Here is a 22,939-nt window from a genome sequence, read left to right on the forward strand (position 1 = left end):
TGACTTGTTAATTTTAGCCATTCTGACCGGTGTGAGGTGGTATCTCCTTGTGGTTTTGATTTGTTTTTCCCTGATGATTAGTGATGTGGGGCATTTTTTTCATGTGTCTGTTGGCCATTTGTATGTCTTCTTTGGAGAAATGGATGACAAAATTTTTGTTTGTCTTTTCATTTTCATTCAGTTCAAGTATTTTCTAATTTCCCTCATGATTTTGTATTTCACCTATCGGTTATTTAGAAGTATATTGTTTATCAAACATTTGTAGATTTTCTAGATATCTTTGCATTATAGATATAGAAATAACCAGCTTTTTGGTGGCAAGTCAGTTTTCCATTGAATCCCAACTCCACTCTGAAGGAATCAATACCTACACCAGATGTGGGTTTATCTTTTCTTTCTACAGAGCCTCTGCCAGCTTTCCTTTCTGAGGGCTAACAGAATACCTTACTTACAGTGATAGGATCTTGCATAAAATTGCCTTAGACCAGAGGACCCATTGAGAAATACGTACGTGACCATAGGATTGCTGATTCTACCATATCCTGCCTATTTCCTGGAAGTAGCTGGTCTGATGCTGTTATGGGTGGAATAGTGTCCCCCATAATTTCACATGTTGAAGTCCTAATCCCTAGCACCTCAGAATGTGACCTTAATTGGAAACAGGGTTGTTTCAGATGTAATCAGTTAACACGAGGTCTTTGGGTGAGCCCTAATCCAATAGGACAATGTCCTTATAAAAAGGGGATATTTGGACACAGAAACAGAGACACGGGGAGAATGCCAAGAAAAGAATGGAGTTGCCACAAGCCAAGGGACATCAAGGAGTGCTGGCCAACTCCCTGCAGCTGGGAGAGAGGCAGAGAACAAGTTCTCCCCCACAGCCCTCAGAGGGAACAACCCTGCCGACACTGTGATCCCAGACTTTTCCAGAGCTGAGAGACAATAAATGTCTATTGTTTGAAGCCACTCGGTTTTGGTACTTTGTGACAGCAGCCCTAGGAAACGAAGACAGATACCACATTGGAATAGCCTATTAAGGTGCTAGTTTAGGCATAACTTCCGGTGGGAAACATCCTACATAATGTACTATCTGTATTGAGCCAGTATCGCAAATTGTGTTCTCAATAGCTAGAATATCCAGGTCCAGATTCTAAGGAATGGAACAAAAATTAGCCCTTCTCACTACCACCCCCAATAACCCATATGTGTTTCCCATTCTACTTTGGGCTCTACTGGATAAAGTGGGGAGTGGGGAACACTACTCCTAGTGACACAAAAGGGTCCCACAAACCCTGAAGCTACAACTGGTCTTTGTTTTTTGTTTTTTTTTTTAATGGGATTGAACCAGCAGGCAAAGAAAGGAGTTACAATACTGGTGAGGCTAATCAACCCAGATTATTGTGAGAAACTAGGCTTGCTGTTACATAAAGGGGCAGGAAGAATATGTCTGGAACTCAGAGGAATCACTGGAGGTATTCCTATGGGCCTTTAGGTCTGATAATAACAGTGAACAAGTCATTGCAGCCACCACAGTCCAACAAGGGCAAGGCAACCACAAAGGCTTGACCACTCTGAGACGAAGTTCTGGAATACCCCACCAGGCAAATAAATTAGATCTGTTGATGTTGGCCAAGAATGGAAAAATCTAGAACGGATGGAGCGGAGAGTTGGTATCAGTCATGGCCTTGGGACCAGCTGTGATAGCAGGAACCACTGTGGCTTATTCTAGTAATTCTTCTGTACAACAGCTTTAGAGATTGCGGCCACCACTTGAAGGTACAATGACAGAGTAAACTTAATACGGGGACAAATGAGCAGGGTAAGGTGTGGTCATAGCAAGTACTTTTAGGACATCCCCTTTGCCCACGTGTGATTTCAGCCACAGCTGTAGTAGACAGCTCTGTGTGCACTCAGACGCCTCCCCACCAAGCGCAAGCCATGGGTCACTCCACTTCTCTGATCCACGGATTTCTCTGGAGCTAAAGGAGCCTGCCAACCCACCACACAAGCCCAGCCTGAAAATATAGGGGTAATTATAGCTTCTGGGCTAATCCTCAGTGAACGTGGTCAGGACACAGCGGATAGATAGCTCAGTATTTCATCTTTCACACGTGTGATTCTGAAAGATGGTGGAGAAATCAAGCACTTGGCAGTGACAGTTGAGAAATCACACCCTTCTCCTGACTTTTCCTCTTTCCCTGTCTCACTCTCCCTGGTCCCCACTTTGCTTCCTGGAATTATCACCCAAGTAAACTCCTTCCATCCTAGTCTTTATCTTAGTCTCTGCTTTGAGGAGAACCCAAACTAAACGGAAGGTGTCATATACATATGATTTATTATTTTCAACAAATGAAAAATCTATCTCGGTTTCTCAAATGTTTCAAAAGCTTCCGTTATGTAGATGGAACCTCAGCTACCTCATCTGTGAAATTAGAAGTGTGATCATAATAGATTTGCCTGGTTCTGATAGTTTTAGACCAGGCGTTTCTGGGAGATAAGGGTCATGCTTTCATGCTTGTTTTGTGCATATCTAGATTTCTTTTGACTACAGAACCATGAATTGAACACATTCTTTGGGACAAGAATTAATTTTCAAAACTTGATATGAGGGCATTTTTGATCCCTCTAGGAAAAAAAAAAGCCTGAGGATAAATATTACATACTCAACATATTAGTATGATTTAAAAAAATTGGTTACAAAAAATAAATAGTCAACGTCTTGGTATGTTTTAAGTACACTGATTACAAACCATATGGGCACTACTCAGTGATCTGGACTGAATTAAAGCACAAAAAGGATCCTCAACTTTCACAAAGCGTTTTCTCTTTCCACCACTAGGTGATTCCCTATACCTTAGAATATCTTTAAAAATAACTGTACCACATTCCCTGACTCACTACCTTAGCTTTTCTATCCCTCTCAGTCCATTTCCTCTATGTATCTAATGTTACTGTTTACTCTCTTTTCAAGCTAACATTTGCTTGTTTAAAGTAGAGGAAAATAACAGAAAAAATAATGGCCCATAATTATTAACAAAATAATAAAATAACACATGCACATGATAAGAAATTCCAAACATTCAAAAAGATGTGAAAGACGAATCTAAGAAACTAGAATGAATATTGGACATCCACTAGGCTAAAATCCTCATTTTGTAGCTGAGAACAGTGAGATTAAGATAGTTCTAAAAATTCACAAGTTACTGGCAAAAAAAATGCAAATACAGAAAATAGTTTAAACAGATAAAACCTCATCACCTGGAATCAATTACCTTACAGAAATTAGAGACACATCTTATGACTCTTGCAACTATTATAAATGAAGTGAAATAATTTACATATTTAAAAAATTCCAGGAGCATTTCATTTAAAAAAAAAATGCTTACCTTGTGCTTATTTCTTCCAAACTATTAAAATCAATGTTCATTGTATTTTCTATTCTTTGGCTGGAAACCTGATCCGCAAAGAAAGAATGTGGCTGTTATTACAGGCCCAAGTTTCCAAAAAGACAATGATACAGCCAAAAATAAATCTCCCAACTTGCAAGACAAGTTTGCCGAAGGAGATGACAGTATTTATCGTCATGTGACTGAATTTAAGTTCAATTTGTCTCTAGCTCACTTTCAATAACAGTTTTGATCCAGGTGTTAGGTTTACCATGCAGTGAAGTGCATGATTCTCCCGATCTCTATAATCAGCGGGTTTGACACCTTGAAATAAAAGGTGAAGGAATTTTCTAAACCAGGAATAAAACGTTAGTGTCCCTAAGAATATCAGGGAAAGCTTTTCTAAAATGCAAAATTGGAGGTTATATCTAGTTCTGATTTAATAGGTTTAAGAGAGAGCGCAGAAATTCACTTTATGAAGCATTCCTGTGGTCAACAGACAAAGCGAATGTACTTCTTAGTTCACTTCTACTGTGCTGGCATCCCTCTGGTTTAACATGTGTCCCAGAGCTGTCGTTGTTATTGTTGTTGCTTTTAGGAGATATTATTATTAACAGGTGTGTTAGAATAAACCAGGATGGGTTTGGCAGGTCACTTCGTACTTCCATTTTCCACCATGGTCTTCCCTAGGAGTGTGTGATATATATGTGTGCAATAAACAGGGTTCAACATGTAACAAGAGGTTAAATCTGAACTATCAGTGCTAACTCCTCTCACTTTTTCTAAAACTTTCTTGACACAGTGAACCAACTTCGGCACTTTAAAGGTAGCACACAGGATGCTGGCTGATAAAGAGTGGTTGCGCACAGGTGGCATTGGACAGCTTTGGGTCCTGTGATTGGGAGAAGTGTTTGTTGCTGCTGCCCCTAGTGGCCATCTGGGGCAGTCGTGCCTTAGTCCAGAGGCCTGGGAGATGATGAAGCCAGTAGGCTGCCAGTAGGCCAGTGGGAAGGATCACTGTGGAATGTAAGAAATGAGAAATCTGGTGAATGTGAGATAGAAGTGGAAGTGGGGGTTAAGTGTGCCTGTCAAAGGGCTTCTATAGAGCAGTGTGAACAATCCTGCTAAAACGGTTTTGTCATATAGTAGATAGTGTAAGTCTACGAGTCTTTATTTATTGTTTGGTAATACATCTTAAAGATTTTGCAGTGAACCCTCTCAGCAGCAATGAACTCAAGAAACAAAACAAAGCAAACGTGTGTTTAGTGAACAAATTAAGTACAGAATTCTCATTTCTCAGTGCTGTTGATGAGGAATATATAATGTACCTAAAATGTTTGCCCCTTTACTATCCACCATGAGACCTGTAATAATGAAAACAAGGGGGGAAAAATGAATGTGCTGTAGATGCCCCAGGATTTACTTTAAACGTGAGACATTCTTTTAAGATTTTCTTGGACAAGTATGAAATATGAAGCAATAGCTGTTAATGTGTTTGGTTTAATTAACAGAAGAACTCTGCAGACAGCTAAATGACTCTTTCCTTATGTGTCAACAGATGCTTCCAATTACAAATTGATTAATTTCAGTAAGTGTTCAATGTTTTTCATGAAATTCATGGAATCAAAGTAAAAAAAGTTCATCTGGCCATCTTGTAAATACTACTGTAAATTCAATTAAAAAGTTTAACTTTGAAGATAAAATTATTTGTTTTATGAGTATCATAAATATAAATTCTGCATACATTCTATCTTTTGTCAATAAATTTCATGCTAAATAAGATGTCTATAGAGCAGAAATATTCCATGAAGCTTTTAGAGGATTGTGGTTATTAAAAAACAAAATTTGCAGGGTGCCTGGGTGGCACAGCGGTTAAGCGTCTGCCTTCGGCTCAGGGCGTGATCCCGGCGTTACGGGATCGAGCCCCACATCAGGCTCCTCCGCTGGGAGCCTGCTTCTTCCTCTCCCACTCCCCCTGCTTGTGTTCCCTCTCTCGCTGGCTGTCTCTATCTCTGTTAAATAAATAAATAAAATCTTTTAAAAAAAATTGGAAACAAGGAAATATTGAAATTTATCCTAGAAAAACAAAGAAAGAATTGAAAAAACAATGAGAACTTCATCAATTTACAAGATTTAATTTTGAAGTTATACAATTGTGCCTTGAATATCCAGACTTGTGGAATAATCTTTTGACGGAGCTCCTTGTTTAATTTCATAAATGTATATTCTGTGATAGAATGGAATGAAATCATAAAAGCTAACAATTTTGAAGCATCGACATTATATAAAATATTTTATTTTTTTATTTTTTTTTAAAGATTTTATTAATTTATTTGACAGAGATAGAGACAGCCAACGAGAGAGGGAACACAAGCAGGGGGAGTGGGAGAGGAAGAAGCAGGCTCCCAGCAGAGGAGCCTGATGCGGGGCTCGATCCCAGGACCCTGGGATCACGCCCTGAGCCAAAGGCAGACGCTTAACCGCTGTGCCACCCAGGCGCCCCATATATAAAATATTTTAAAGTATAAAGAGAGACAACTTACTGACAAGTTTTGTCTTATAAAAGTATTTGCTAAAGAAATCTACTCTGAAAAGAAGCAAACAAAAGTCATCTATGAAAATAGCTTGGCTGAAATACTTACACATTTCAGAATAAAAAGAAGGGAATTGAGAATTTCCTCCATTTAGCAGAATTTGTTCTGAACTTACTATTTGTTCTCAGTTGAAAATACTGTGGGCTAGAGAGGGATGAACTGATAAGGAATATGGCAAATTTATTTTAAAAAATACATCTATAATAAGACCCTACTGAAAAAATACATTCTTCAGAAATACCTCAATATTTCTGGGTATTAGCAAATGATAAAGATAAGAAACTGGATAAAGTATATGAGTATATACCAATAACAATATCCTGCTTAGGCTATTTTTAATATTCTGATAATCAACATAAATGCTTCAAATCTTTTATTTTAATATACATGGGTATATATGTTTTTAAGAAAGAATTCTTTTTTTGAAAAGATCCAACAATATAAAAAAACCAATTTGTTGGCAAATATATATGTTACGATTACACATTTTAAATAATTTAGCCCCCCTTTTATTCTCAAAAATATCTTAATTAGGCAGCTAAATTGTATAGTCATTCTACTTTAAACCCAAACTGGAGAAACAGTTAAATCATTCATGCCCTAAATTGGTGAGAATAGTTCTGGAATATTTTTTAATGGATTTGGATGGAGGTTCTTTTGTTTTTATTTTAGGGTATAGGACATGGAAAAAAAAAAAACCTGAGGATATAACATTTTAAAACTGTCTCAGTTGATTCTCAGCAAAATAAAACCCTCATACGAAGGTCACATAGGTTTAGCTTTCTGAATTTCAAGGAGTAGTTAGGATGACCAGCGTGACCAAATGCCCAGGAAGGAGGGGTTTCCGGGAGGAGGGACTTCCAAGGCTAAAACTGTGACAGTCTCAGCCAAGCCTAACTTGGTGGTCACCCAACAGCTATTACATGAATTCAGACCCCAGTGTGTTTAGGTGAGGCCTAGTGGTCATGGGGATGAAGGGAAATCATAAATACTGAGCCTCTGAGCCACGGTTTCGGGAAAGGTACTCTTTACCTTTAGTATATCACAAAGTAAACAGACAGCAACTTTTGTGGCTCCCTTATATTCCAGCCCTCCCTTCTCAAACCAGAAAAATCATAGACAACTATCTTATGAGGATACCCTTCCTTTCCCTTTCTCCCCAGGGGAGCCATGACTTCTCTACACTGCTAACCCTTCCTAATTCCTAGCTAACCTCCAGACTTCACAACCCTAGAACTACTACTGCCTTTGAGAGTAAATGCGATATTTGAGCAGAGTGAGGCCTGCCTGACTTTACCAGAATCCAGTTCCCTACGTAGCCACCAAAAAAAGCTGAGTGTTGAACCCTTAATACCTACTTCACAGCCAGGTGCATAGTATGCTTTCAATAAATGTGTGTAGAATTTGTGAAAGACAGATCCAAGGGCCCCTATTCAAATAGCGGAAACGCATCAAACTGTACTCTCCCGGGTATCTGGTGAAAGAAAGACATCAGGAGAGGAGAGGAGAGACACAGCTAGAGAATAGCCACTCTGCTTCTGCCTCATCTAGAAGCTCCGTGGATGAGGCAGAGTGCAAATGAACCACAAATAAATTGAGTAAACTGTTGGGGCGCCTGGGTGGCACAGCGGTTGGGCGTCTGCCTTCGGCTCAGGGCGTGATCCCGGCGTTCTGGGATCGAGGCCCACATCAGGCTCCTCCGCTATGAGCCTGCTTCTTCCTCTCCCACTCCCCCTGCTTGTGTTCCCTCTCTCGCTGGCTGTCTCTATCTCTGTCGAATAAATAAATAAAATCTTTAAAAAAAAATAAATTGAGTAAACTGTTTGTTCCTGTCCCCTTTGCCTCCTAGAAGTTGGAGAAGGAGTAGCTCCTGAGGGGACCTCACTTCTCCCTCATGGCTAGTATCGGCTAGCCAGATACTTGGGAGAGAAAGTGTATCTAAAATTACCCTTATATTTTGAGAATTTACTTCTGAGATCTTAGAACCAGAAAACAGGAAGACTTGAGTGTTAAAAAAAAAAAAACCAGGTAACCAACACTTTTCAGATTTGCGTATATTTCTTTAATTACCATGAAAAAAGGTATTATTTCATGAAAAAGTCACATGCACAGAATACGTATTCTGGATGTATAACAGTGACCCACTGACCACGGCACCTGGAGAGTGTGTTGGTGTGGATTCCTGGGCTGTGTGATAACCAGGAGACAGCCCAGTGCAGGGTATGCAGCAGATGGAAGAACACGTCCCAGCACCACCACTACGGCTGTGAGACATTGGGCAAATTACTCTCTTCACCCTTATCTACCTACTAGGGTTCTTAGGAGAATTCAGTGGATCGTCTGTGTAAAGCTCTTAGCAGCATGCCACACAGTGAGTATGGAAAAGATAACTGTTGGTGGCGCGCCTGAGTGGCTCAGTAGTTAAGCATCTGCCTTGGCCCAGGTCATGATCTCGGGTCCTGGGATAGAGGCCTGAGTCAGGCTCTCTGCTCGGCGCTGAGTCTGCTTCTCCCTCTCTCTCTCTGTCCCTCTCCCCCCACTTGTGCTCTCTCTCTCTCTCTCTCAAATAAACCAATAAAATCTTTAAAAAAAAAAAAAGATAGCTATTGGTACTCACTGTTCTGGGTAGATCGTCACCTAATCATCTGTAATTTCTACTGGAAGAATAAAGGTGACTTTTACACCTCGTAGCAAGTTTATTAGGTGTGTTAATCACAGGGTTACCTGTGTATGGCTCTTAAGCCAGGATATATAGATTAGAATTTAGTTTAGTGGCTTTTATCCCCAAGCCCACCTGAATGAAAACAGTTGAAAACCCAAAACACCAGAATTCTTTGGTTGAATTTAATAGACAATTTATGCTCGTGAACGGCTACATCGGATCAGAGCTCATGACTTCACTTGCTCGGGGGTGCCTGCACCGCCAAGATGCATTCGAGGGGAATCTTGAGGATGACTGGAAACATCCAAGATGGTCTTTTCTACTAAGACGAGCTAACCTGAAGAATTGCTCTAATAGGCTTCTCAGTTACTAATGATCACACAGTCCTAAGGTACTGTGATCTAAGGAGAAAGGTGAATTGCCTATGTCATTACCACGAAGGGCATTACTTTAACAAAGCTGGCAGATCCTCACTTTCCCAGCGTTCTCCTCGGTGCAAGAAACTGGGTGCCGGCTTAATAACTGAGGCCATAAAGTACTGTAGCATGTTAGCTCATGCTGGGTGGCAACAGGTTTGTTTTTCATGATTATGTAATCTGAATTCCTCTTCCAAGAAAGGATTTGGAAATAAGCTATTACACTGGATTGCCAGCAAGCATATAGTCTAAATGCACATCTATGTTAACCGCAACAAACTTGGTTCCTTCTCAAACTGTCCCCTCAACCCCATACAAATCTGTAAACTATAAATATGAGAAAGGTTGTCCAATGGCTAGCTGAGGTTTCCATAAGGCATCAAAATGCCTACTAAGGATTTTTAGGGAGGGTATTTGATCTGCTCAGTCTTAAATAGCAACCTAATCAGGCAGGCAATCTGGGCACTTGGTACACAAGTACTCGTATTAAATTTGCTTTAAAGACGAATATGGTGTTGAAATATCATGTAAAGAGTGCCTACCAGAGTAGGTTCAAAGACTTCAGGTGCCAGTTGGGTATTTATTGACTAGAATGTTATTTAGAAGAGCATTCACATTGTTCTTAACTCTCAGGACAAAGCTTAAAACCACAGCAAGTAACTGCTTGGGGTTTTGCATTCCACAGTCTTGGACTCACAGCAAGCTTCCTGTTCCCTCTTGGCTGGCAGACCCAAAGGCCAGACGATGAATGGTTTGATTCTTATAGTTGGAGAATCTGCTCTGGCTTTCGGCCCTTAAGGTTCTGGGTGCCAGACCAGGTGTTTTCTGTTTTTGTTTTTTTTAAGTTCCTCCTAGAGATTTGGATTTCACTTGAAGATAACAGCAAGAAAACAGACTGACTTAGGCGTTTGGGCAAAGACCATATCTAATAAAGATCCACACATCCCTGTATATCCCAAAAAGGAGTGTTTTGGAATAACCAAGAACCAAACCTGGAAACTTGACTCATTCCCTGGGATCTTCTTGGTAGGTTTCAGGAATTAAGAGGAAAAAAGAAGACGGAGAACAATACAAGATTCTTGGGCCAACTTTTTTTTTCCTGGAGGAAATGGCCAATCTTTTTTTCAAGTGGTAGGATAATTCTGTGCTTTCCTACACAACTTGCATATACAGCTATGTTTTTGATGAGCTGAAAATCAAATGCTAAGATTTCCTCTACTGTCTTCACTACTTAAAAGTTGAAGGGTACCAGGTCAGAATGTATTAGAAACTGAATGAGGGAAATAAGATTGTAACTCTGACAGTGTGTGTGTGTGTGTGTAACTATATAATTTCTCTATATAGGTGACAGATAGATGGAAAACTCCAGAACTCGTCCTCATATAGAGTAGTTATGAGCCTTTGAATTTTAAGTGGAAAACAAATTAAGAGGATACTAGAACATTAGTTATTCAAATAGCAGGCCCAAATTAATTGCTTAGGGAAAACCGTTAATCTTTTCTTCTCTGCCGCATTATTCCGGCAATTTTAAAGGTCTTATGGTCCAATTTTAAAGGATCTTGAAGGGGTGGGGTTGGAGGTGGAGGGTTGAATTTTAACTTGGCTGAACTGGGGCCTAATTTCCTTGGCAGCTCAAAAGCCCTTCATGAAGGCTCTCTGCCAGACAGAACCAGCACAAGCCACTACTCCATCACACTGAGGACTGTCCCTGACCCTTCTTCAGAGAAAAGGAGGCTTATATCCTTCTCGGGTGAGGCAGCCCCTCCCTTGGGTAGGGCAGACAACCTTCCTCAGTGTCTACCCCCACCCCCATCACTGTGCTCGTTCTGACCTTTGTACCCCTGCCAGATTCTGACTGGAATTCGTGTTCCTCACTTCTCTTTACCCCAAACTTTACCTCCTTGCAGGCCCACTCCAGGGCCTCAAAAAATACCCAACAAAGGGTCTTAAACCAATGGCACTCTCCTTCTTGTAAGTCATCATTAAATTGCTGCAATTTTTACTATTTCTGATAAAATCTTTGAGCTAGCTGGTCAACCAGAGACAAAAGCCCTTCTTCTTTCTTTCCTAGCTATACTCTTTCTTTTCCTTAAAAAAAAAAAAAAAAGAACTTTATGATCTCTGTCTGGTTTATCATTGTTTACTGTACCCACAGAGCTAGAACATACTCGACTTTTCACTGCTGTTGTATGCAGACATGTTATTTCAACTTCTCGATCCGCTGCACATCAAGCCCATATCTGGTTTTTGCAGAAGTTCTCTGACATTAGAACTTAAAAGCAGTCTTAAAGAATGAAAGCTATTTCTCCAACAAGGACAGAAGGAACTGAGGAAGAAAGTAGTACATAGAGGGTATATTATGTTACATTCCTCTAGTCCAGGGAACACATGTAGGGAAGTGATGTGAAGAAGCTTTTCAGAAATATGGTCCAAAGACACCAGGGGAAACCCTTTCTCTATTGACAAAAATGTCTTCAAGGCTTTCTATAACAAACAAAATAAAAATGTTTTTCTACTTAGGCCTCATTAAATTTTTTAAACCTCCCTTTAAAATAATAGAGGTAGATATAGGGATACAGGGAATAAAGCTCCCATGAAAAAGAAATAATTCTTTCTCATGAGTCTAGACTTCTCTACCTAGGGAAGTCTAAAGGAAATTGAGTGCAGTCAACCTGCAAGGGTGAGCAGAGATAATTGAAATGCACTGATAATTCAGAATCTCATTTCTACCTCATTAATTCCAACCTCTGTTCCCTTCTAAAGAAAAGCAAAGTAGACCAAATTGAAGATAATATCCTGTCCCTACAACTGCCTTCTCCCACCCTCCGAGGTGCTCAGTTGGTTGAGTGGAAGATCATTATCACAAGGAGGAGGCAAACCAAGTGGCCCAGGAGATTCACAATCCAGCTCGCCATCTACCCCCACCCCCACCCCACTTAAATGTGCAAAGACTGCAGGTGGGTGCCACTTATTTGATACTGATGAGAATTAATATGAAAATCATTTCTGGTCTTGATATGTTTCCCAATTGCAAATACCCTAGATTTTACCAAGTTTGGGAACCTTCGCATAATTATAGCTAAAGAAGTTACTACTTGACTACAGTTGGTGAACTATGTATTTTTACCCTCTCTCCCATTCTTTGGGAAGGAAGGGGTAGATTTTGCATTATTTCCAGTAGGACAAGCCTATCAATTAATTACTGGAAAATGGTTGAGGCTCTCTGTCTCTCCCACGTGTTTTCCCCTGTCATTTTATAATGTGTATTCTTCCTACTGTGGTGTAGGGAGAAAGGTACTTTACTGTTATAAGTCATTATAAAAAAAAAAAAAAAGACACCCATTTTCTTGCAAGGAAAATTTCAGGATTCTCAAGTACTAAGTAACACATCTGGGTGCTAATTTGGGGAACATCAGACATTAGTTAAATATTCCTAACTAATTAGGCTCAAGTACCAAAGAAAGAAGATTCAGAGTCATAGGAGGCCACAGTGAGGAGAGAGGAGGAAGTCAAGACCAGCTTAGAATGTCCAGTAACAGGATTATTATTACTACCACTTATGGAGTTTACATTTTGACAGTGGTTGACACTTAAGTATTATCTCTAAGTGGCAAAATTTTTGACTGGAAAAATACAAGGAAGGGGGAATTTGTGGAAGCGGTTCCCTCGCCCAGAAATTCTACTGCATGTCAAAAGTACCTCAGTCCAGCCTTGGGAGTAGTAATGAGGAAAAAATTCTAGGTCCTTATCGAGGTACCTGGCATGAGGAAATAAAATTCATATGCTAACAGCATAGAAATAAAGATTGAAAAGAGTCCAATCTTTCTAGCAGGGAATGATGGTTGATTTTATGTGTCAACTCATTAAGGCTATAGTACCCAGTTTTTCAACCAAATACTAAGCTAGGTGTTGCTGTGGAGATATTTTGCATATGTGGTTAATATATAAAATCAGTTGACTTTAAATAAAGGAGATCATTCTAGATAATGAGGCTGGGCCTCATCGGATCAGCTGAAAGGCTTTACAAGCAAAACAGATTTCCCTGAGGAAGATAAGAAATAAGCCTCAGGATTACAGCATCGGTTTCTAACTGAGTTTTCAGCCTGCTGCTGACCTGCAGATTTCAGATTTGTTACCCCTATAATGTATGTATACGTGTGTATGGATGGATGGATGGATGGATGGATGGATCGAATTTATCTATCTATCTATCTATCTATCTATCTATCTATCTATCTATCTACCCATCCTACTGGTTCTCCTTCTCAAGAGAGCCTTGATACAGAGAATAATCAGAGAAGACCTGGGAAAGGGATATTTGAACTAAGCCTCAAGGAATAAGGAGCCAACTATGTGAAAAGTAAAGGTTAATTGTATTCCTTGCAGAGGAAAGAGCATGCCCAAAGGCCCTGAGATAGGAAGGACCTTGGCATAAATAAGGAAGTGAAGAGGAAATCAGGATGTTTTAGGCACAATGAACAAAAGAGAAATGGCCCAAGGTGAGGTTGGAGAGGCTTACAGAGGTCATCATGCAGGACTCTTAGTAAAATATTTGGACTTTTTTTTCAAAGTACTGTAGGAGGCCATTGAAGGTTTTTAACCTGGAGAAAATGGCTGCCTCATAGAGAAGGGAATGTAAGTGAACTCTTAGATTACTATAGTGGTCCGGGTAAGAAACGATGATAGGCAGGCTCAGTGTGCTGCGAGAGGTGATGAGAGGATGAGGGCTGATTCAAGGTTATATGATGGCATGCATGAAGAAGGGGAAGTTAGGACATCAAGGTTGCTCCTGAGCTTCTGACTGGTACAGCTGGGTGGATGGTGGTGATACTAAACACAGTCGGATAGACTGAAAGAACAGGATTTTAAAAAATGTGAATTAAGCATTAGTTTTGGGGTGCCTGGCTGGCTCAGTTGGTGGAGCATGTAACTCTTAATCTCAGGGTCGTGAGTTTGAGCCCCATATAGGGCATAGAGCTTCCTTTACTAAAAAAAAAAAAAAAAAGAATTAAAGTTTTAAATGGAGCTCAGAAGAGTGATTTCAGCATGAGATACATTTGAGAGTTATCATTCACAGATGACATTTGAAGCCGTGTGAATAGACATGATTAATCAAGGAGAAAAGGAGAGTAATCAAGGACAGAGAGTGCCCAGGACCGAACCCTGAGCAATTCCAACATTTAGAGATCGGGTGGAGAACAGGAGGCTAGAGAAATGGGGGAGGGCGTGGGGAGAGCGTGCCAAGGGCGTTATGTTTCCAGAAAGAGGTAATAGTCAACTGTGTGAAATGCTGCCAAGAAACCAAGGAAAATGAGGACGAAAAATGAATATAGGGTTTGGGACCTGGCCTACCACCCTGAGTTCTGATGCCTGGCTCATTCCCAGGAGAGTAGTAGACTTCTTAGGTATTGGTTTTCATAATTGGATGGACATGGGGGCCTGTTTATTTGTTTGTTTGTTCTGAAGGAGGAGAAAGGAAAGAAGTTGGTACGTGGGCACCTGGGGATGAGGAAGGAAAAGAGAGATAGGGAAAGGAGAGACAGGATGTCCTGCGTTCCCCAGCCTGGCCTTAGTTATGGTGTCTGATGTATAGGAAGCATCTTATACAAAAATGACTTGTTTTGAAGATTCAGGGATCCCAAATTCTGGCCTGGGAGACCTATTCTCTCTCTTAATATTGTTCTCTTCTCCTTCATGACATTTAGCACAACTTTTGATTGTATATGTATTTGGTATAATCATTTATTTAACATTTAGGTCTACGCTAGCTGTCACTTTCATGAGGCGAAGAGCCTGTGTGGTTGTCACGTCTGGTATCCACTGTCCAGCACAAGACCTGGAACATAGTAAGAGTTCAAGATACAGTTGTTGAATTAATAAGTGATGAGAGTTTATGTAGGAATGGAAAATTGCAGCCATAAGTTTCCAGGCATAAATAAATTAGTGAACTGAAAGTCAGTGGTCTTCTATGTTTATCCAGATATATTAATTTGTTGCCCGTTTGTATTGCTCTCCTCCTTCAATAGACCTGTGGGAGCAGGCACTTCAAACGTGAGAAACTATATGGAAAAACACAAGAAATTGAGAAAATTGTATGTAGTCACTTTTTCGGGGATTTTAGAAAAGACAAACTATTATTTTCTTTTGTATTTGTAAACCATTGTTTGTATTTTGCCTTAGAATACTTCAGTACTTACTTGGACTTCTGTACTGGTGTTTGGAGATTGAAAGATGATTTATGATTGACATGTCCATAAAAATCCAGATGTGCAGTTAGCCATAGTTCTAGAACCACAGGGAGTCCACTGCTTGTGTGGTTCCTAGAGCATTGGTCCAAATCACTATTCAAAATAGGAGGTCTGCGGAAAGGAACACACGAAGGAACGAGGAACTTCTACAGCCACTGATGCAGCCGCAGACCTGACTCAGAAAAATCAGAGAATCATACAATTTTAGAGTTAAAAGAGACTAGGCCAATTCCCCTTCATGTATAATCTGGGAAACAAGGACCTCTAAGTGAATGGTAGAGTCCGACGGCCAGTTTTTAGCTTGTAATAATGTCTCTCATGTCTGACCTCGAGCTCTGATCCTAAATTCTGTGTGTGTGTAAATTTGTGTAAATAGTGAATGCCTCCTTAGAATCAATACTGTCGCACATAATATAAATGAGTCAATGGTTATAGCCTTGGTGATTTACCTTGAGTAAGAAATAATCCCCAAATATATTCATTTCGTAAGTCGGGAATTTCTATATTAGGTTTTCTCCAAAGTGAGGCCCTGCTGAAATACTTGGATGAAATCCCACATTTTGTACCAAAAAAAGTGTCACTTTCTCCCCTTACAAACTCTTGCTGAGACCCTGGTGAGCTTACCATGTGTCATACAGTGAGACCAGAGCCATGGGTTCCAACAGCCCAGGCACAGCTATCAACAGCTGGAATGGGGGGGGGGGGTCTCTTATACACGAATCACAAATCCCCACCTGCCAATTTTTTATAACTCACTCATTTCTGTGCATTTTTGAGGGAATTGGTAGTTTTGTGGCCATGTATTAATATTTACTTTCTTGGTAACAGATTTTGGTTAAGAAATGACTGATTATCCATAAATACAGGGCATTTTCTCAAATTATTTTTCTAGAGTACTTGCTTCCTACACTAAAACTGGTAGCAATGGCTTTGCTGGTTGCAAATCAATAAAAACGAGTGTTCAGTCATGTATATAAAACACACATAAAGGTGTAAGTAACCTTAGAGAACAGCTATTATATAGATTAAACATTTTTGTTCCTTATTATAGTATTTTCTTTCCTTCTAGGAGTTCTGCAGTTAGAATCCTTCTATGGCCTTCACTTAAAATTTGTATAGCGAAGTGCTGTTTTAGCCAGAAATGGTATTTCCACGCTCCTACTAAGGATTGTTTCCTTAAATCCCAATCCTGCTTTCATGATTTGATGATGTCATGATGTTTTGTGAGGTTTTATGCCAAGTCTCATTTAATTTGAATGCTTCTCTTTTAAATTAAAGAATATAGGATTGGAGCGCCTGGGTGGCGCAGCGGTTAAGCGTCTGCCTTCGGCTCAGGGCGTGATCCCGGCGTTCTGGGATCGAGCCCCACATCAGGCTCCTCTGCTATGAGCCTGCTTCTTCCTCTCCCACTCCCCCTGCTTGTGTTCCCTCTCTCGCTGGCTGTCTCTATCTCTGTCGAATAAATAAATAAAATCTTTAAAAAAAAAAAAAAGAATATAGGAAAATGTAATAATATTCTTTCAAGAAAACATGCTATCGAACAGTCTCCCCATATTCTTTTAAAAAACTCACACCATCCACCTTTATCAAAAAGCATGTATTCATTCAAAGTGCTGTTATTGGTCATAGGAAGGTATCGAAAAATGACAACAAAGACCTGTTTCTGTCTAAATATGGAACATGTCTTACTCAACTGTGTGTTATCAGCACTTAGCAAACAGTAGGGGATTATTAAATATTTCTGAAATAATGTTAAGATCAACAATGTACACAGAGAATAATTACCATAGTTAATCTGTATCTAGTCTATAAGAAATAGATTAGATTTAACAAAAATACAATCGTATAAATGTTTATAAGGAGTTTGTAGAAAAACTGGGTAGAAAAGATGTTCTCTTTAATTGGGAAAAACATCACAAAAAGATTCCATTGACTTTCTAGAACATATGGAGCTGGCTTGGCAGATGGGTGAGAGTAGGTGGTTCCTGGCATGCAGAGGGCCCCACGAGTCCATCTTCCTGCTTCTTGTCAGAAGAGAAATAAGATGTACACACTAAGTGTTTCTCTCTGTTTTTAAATAAGGTCCATGTCGTTATGATACTTCGTCTCTATTTATGTGTGTTTGCTTGCTGAGCTTTCTTTTCTCCTCCTTCCTGGGCAAGTCCACTGTGATTAACTTACTAGCTATTTTAATGGAATGATTCTAGCGAAACAAATGGTTTACAAAACTGAATTGATAGGACTGATCAGTTATTTTGGTGCCCTATACAGAGCTTAACTAAAGATTCAGGTCTCCTGACTGCAAATCCAGACCAGGGACCATGGGGTGTGCTCATTTGAAAAGTTCTGTATAAATTGAAGAAAATTTTAGAATTCGAAACAACAGTCGTGTTCACATTTTAAAGGAGGCTTTGATTATACTTATGGTTACTTGTTTTGGGTGAAAATTCTTTCTACCCAATCTAAAACAAATTTGTTTTCTAAGTTTGAAAAATATTTTTTAAAGATTTTATTTATTTATTTGAGAGAAAGAGAAAGCACACAAGTTTGGGGGAGGGAGAGGGAGAAACAGGCTTCCCGCTGAACAAGGAGCCCGAATCAGGGCTCCATCCCAGGACCCCAGAATCATGACCTGAGCTGAAGGCAGCCGCCCAACTGACTGAGTCACCCAGGCACCCCTTAAGTTTGAAATTTTTATATTGTCTTTTCTTTGAAGTGAGGTACTTTTGAAATTAGTCTGATGAGTCCAAATCTCAAATTTCGTGCAAATGAAAATTTCATTTTCTCCCCTATGTTAACAGTTTCGCATATATTCTTCTAGACTTAAAAAAAGAAAATCTTGTGTAGGTCACCCCCAAAATGTAGGATGGCTCACCGTCAGCATTTTGTAGTAGCTAATGCTTAACCTTGGCTTTTTCTTGCACTTAAGGGGAAAAAAAAAAAAAATATATATATATATATATATATATATATACACATATATATATATTCAAAACACATAAAACCTTTGTCTGTATCAGTATAGAATTAAGGTGATTATCTCCAGGGAATATAAAATGGAAATGAGATGTGAAAACATATAATCCACCTTTTAATTAAATACTTCAATATTGTTTGAAATGAGAACACATTATTTTTGTAATATTTTTATAAACTTTTAATTATTATTCGATTTTTAACTTCATTATTTCATGTTTATACAAAATTAACCAGAATTGTGTGACAAACTCCCATATAGTCATTACTCAGCTTCAACAATCATCAACTCATTGACAATCTTGTTTTATATATATTCGTATTCATTTCCCACCTCTGTCTTTTTTGGTAACAAAACCCAGATACAACATTTGACTATAGGTATTTCAATATATATTTCTAAAAGAAGGGCACTCTTTATTTTTAACATAAAGACCATACCAGTTAGCATATCTCAAATATTTTACAGTAATTCCTTAATATCTATTCAGTGTTCAAATGTCCTCATAAAAGGCATAAACAGCTTTTTTTTTTTTTGTTTTAAGAGTTGATTTAAATTAGGATACAAATAAGTTCACCTGTGGTGATAGTTGATACATCTTTTAAATCTCTTTTAATCTATACTTTACTCCTATTTCTTTCCCTTATCGCTGAAAAGTATTTATTTAAAAAAATGCTTTCTTCTAGAGGCATCTGGGTGGCTCAGCTGGTTAAGCAGTGACTCTTGATTTTGGCTCAGATCTCATGCATTGGGTCATGAGATCAAACCCTGAGTCAGGCTCTGTGCTGAGTGTGGAGCCTGCTTAAGATTCTCTCTCTTCCTCTGCTCCACCCCATCAACTAGCTTCTAGAGTTTTCCACATCTTACATTTTGCTAATTGCATCTCTAAGGTCTGTTTAAACATATTCCTGGGCTCTTGTGGTGGTGTTGCTGTTGTTGTTGTTGTTGTAATTGACAGCTATTAGCTGAATCTCTTCTAGAGGTTTGGTCAGATTCAGGTTATTTTTCTGAAAGCAATAGTGATAGTTTAATGTCTCTTTTTGTGATGTTAGCAAACACTGAAGCCTATGCCTAGATTCTTTCTTTGTCTGAGGTGGTAAAATGATGATACTCTAATTTTATCATCCCTTCTATTTATTATCTAGGTTATTTTCATAATGAAAAGACCCTTCTCATCTGTTACTTGATTACCAGTGGTATAATTTCTTAGGAAAGACAAGATGGCTTATTCTTATCCCTCCATGTATCATTTTTCAAAATAATGAGTTGGTTTTAGTGGTGAGTAATTAGTTTTTTCTCATATCATTTGACAAACTTAGAATTAAACACAGTTGCAATGTAATTGCCATTATTATCTTTATTGACACTAAAATCTACCCATCTTTGGTCACTGAGAATCTCTTCAAGGTGGATCCTGAGTCCTTTTTTTTTTTTAAGATTTATTTATTTCTTTGAGCGAGAGGGAGAGAGCACGCATGTGTGTACACAAGCACGTGAGCAGGAGGAGGGGCAAAGGGAGAGGAAGAGAATCCTCAAGCAGACTCACTGCCTAGCCTGGAGCCCCACGCGGGGCTGGATCCCAAGACCCCGAGATCATGACCGGAGGCGAAATCAGGAGTCAGACACTCAGCCAACTGAGCCACCCAAGTGCCCTGACCCTACTGTTCTTTTAATAGCTTTCTTGTATGTTTCTTTCCTCAGATCTGGAGTTTACCATTTCTCTAAGGATCCAGGTTCCATTTAGTGGGAAATACCTGGAATGAAATAATTTTTTTTTTAAAGATTTTATTTATTTATTCGACAGAGATAGAGACAGCCAGCGAGAGAGGGAACACAAGCAGGGGGAGTGGGAGAGGAAGAAGCAGGATCATAGCAGAGGAGCCTGATGTGGGGCTCGATCCCATAACGCCAGGATCACGCCCTGAGCCGAAGGCAGACGCTTAACCGCTGTGCCACCCAGGCGCCCCTGGAATGAAATAATTTTTGTAGTGGGATGGATATTTGACCCAATCGTCTTTCAACAAATCCTGAGGGTTGGGATTCAAACACAAGATTTGGCGTGAAAAGAGACTAGGGTTTGAATCCCATCACTTCCCAGCTTGGTGATCTTGGAAAATGTACAGGGCTGTAATGTGGAGCAAGACAGCAGAGCAGCCCAGGCTGGCCCACGACAGCACCAGTATTCTCCCCCAAGTAACGACAGCCCTGAGAGCTGTTCTTAGTGACTAGTCCCAGAAATTTTTGGGGTGGTTGGAGGTTGATTCTGTCCACTGGCAGAGAAACTAGGGGGGGCTTAGGGTCACAAATAGGGACCAGGGTTGGGGGAAAATGTTTTAGTTCTGCCCTTTCCTCATTCCCCTATTTCCCTAGGCAGATTTCCCCCTTCCTTTCGGTACTTACTGCAGGGTCAGGATATCAGAGGACAGGCCAGAAGCAGTGGGTAACTGCAAGGCAGAGCTCTGACCTGGTAGGGTCATGAGCAGAAGACCGTAGTATAGCGAGTTTGACCAGTCCCTGAGAACCCCCGCTCCGCACACACACATCCCTGTTCTCCCCCTCCTGTGGGCAGCCACTTGTAATACAGAGTGGCTGCCTCCAATAAGAGATTACTCAGAGGTTCTTTGGAGGCCAGGTGAGCACAACACCACGTGTCTCCCGCAAAGGCCCATGACCACAGATATGCACACCAGTTCACCTGGAGAAGCACAATCTTGCTAGACGTCTGCCCCGTTCGTTTTACAAACCAAGGCAGCTAATGGCCCCGAAGGAACAGGGCTGAGCTCACAGGGCAGATCTGAGAACTGTAAGTTTGGAGAACAACAAACTGAACAACTTAACGCCAGAGAAAGCAGAGCTCATGGAAAACAGAAACAGAAGTTAAAGCCAGAATAATAAATATACTTGAAGAGATGAGAGAATTTACTGGGAACAGAAACTGAGAATGAGCAGCTGAATAAAAGAATTAGAATTATTAAGAGTGAATTCTGCCAGAGAGGGAAAGACAGCACTGCATGATATCATTTACATGTGGAATCTAAAACACAAACAAACTAACAAAAAACGTTAAACTCATAGAAACAGAGAATAGAACAGTGGTGGCCAGGCCAGGGGGGTTGGGGAAAATAGGGAGAGGTTGGTAAAAGGTACAAACTTTCAGTTACAAGATGAATAAGGTTTGAGGATTGAATGTATAACATAGTGACTATAGTTGATAATGCTGTATTATATACAAATGCCTGGGTGGCTCAGTTAAGCGTTTGCCTTCGGCTCAGGTCACGATCCCGGGGTCCTGGGATGGAGTCCCACATCAGGCTGCCTGCTCAGGGGGGAGCCTGCTTCTCCCTCTCCCTCTGCCTGCTGCTCCCCCTGCTTGTGCTCTCTCTCTCTCTCTCTCTGACAACGAAACAAAACAAAACAAAAACAAACAAACAAAAAACCCCCCAAACCCACTGTGTTGTATAATTGGAATTTGCTAAGAGTAGAACTTAAAATGTTCTCACACACACAAAAAAGTAAGTATGTGAGATGATAGCTGTATTAGCCGAACGCACATGTATATCAGATCACCACATTGTACCCTTGAAATATCTAAAATTTTATTTGTCTATTATACCCTCAAGAAAGCTGAAAAAAATAAAGTTAAACTTAAAAAAATTAAAGAATCCTCTAGTTATTGAATAAAGAATTCAATGGATTGTTTAAATAATGAAAGTATCTAGTAAATATGTGAGCTGGGGGATTAGGCCACAGAGTTTTCCCAGGAGACAACGGGATAGGATCAAGAATGGAAAAGAAGGAGAAAAGAAATTTGGGGAATCAGACAAGAGTCAAAGTCCATTTGTTAGGGACACCAGAGGAACAAAAGGAAATGGAAGGAGGCCAATAGTTCAAGCAATAATGACCAAGAATTTCCTAATGTCACACGGCTAGTGAATGGCAAAGCCAGGAGGTCAGCCCAGGCAAGCCAGCTGGAGTATATACCCTGGACGACTATTTACTGCCTGGGATCTACAACTCAGAGGCCAGGCTGCAGGAGGAGGAGAATGAAGTTAGGAATAGGGCATAAAAAGGGGAGAAATACAAAGTAAGCAGAGGAGAGCCAGCACGTGAACTGAGGGAGGCAGTGTGGCAGGAGCTGGGGATCAGTCTAGATGTCTCAACTCAATGCGACTGAGGTCTTTAAAAATAAACATTGAAACCCCCAAAACACAGAAACCACAATCTAAAAATAACAACAAAAACAGACAAGTCACTTCCTCTCCCTACTGCTCATTTTCTCCTTCTATAAATGGCCGGTGGTAACCCCTACCTCATAAGGTTGTTGTAAAGATTCGATCATATAATAGAGGTAGGATTTAAGCACAGGAAAATAACCGCATATACTCACATAAAAATAATACAGTTGTTTATTTATCTAAAAATTCAAAAAATATTTGTTGAGTATTTTCTGTGTACCACACAGTAGAATACAAAACAGACCCAAATCTTTAAAGTGATGGAATTTCGGGGGTAGAAGGTGGGTGGGGAGGAGGGAGAGAAAGGCCATAAATAAATATTAATGGATAAAACGATGTGAGGTAGTGTGAGTGCTACTAATGACATTAGAACAGGGTAAAGGAATAGAGAATGGGGTGGTGAAGACGTACTATTTTGACA

Source organism: Ursus arctos, unplaced genomic scaffold, assembly GCF_023065955.2.
Source record: "Ursus arctos isolate Adak ecotype North America unplaced genomic scaffold, UrsArc2.0 scaffold_2, whole genome shotgun sequence".
Classification (NCBI taxonomy): Eukaryota; Metazoa; Chordata; class Mammalia; order Carnivora; family Ursidae; genus Ursus; species Ursus arctos.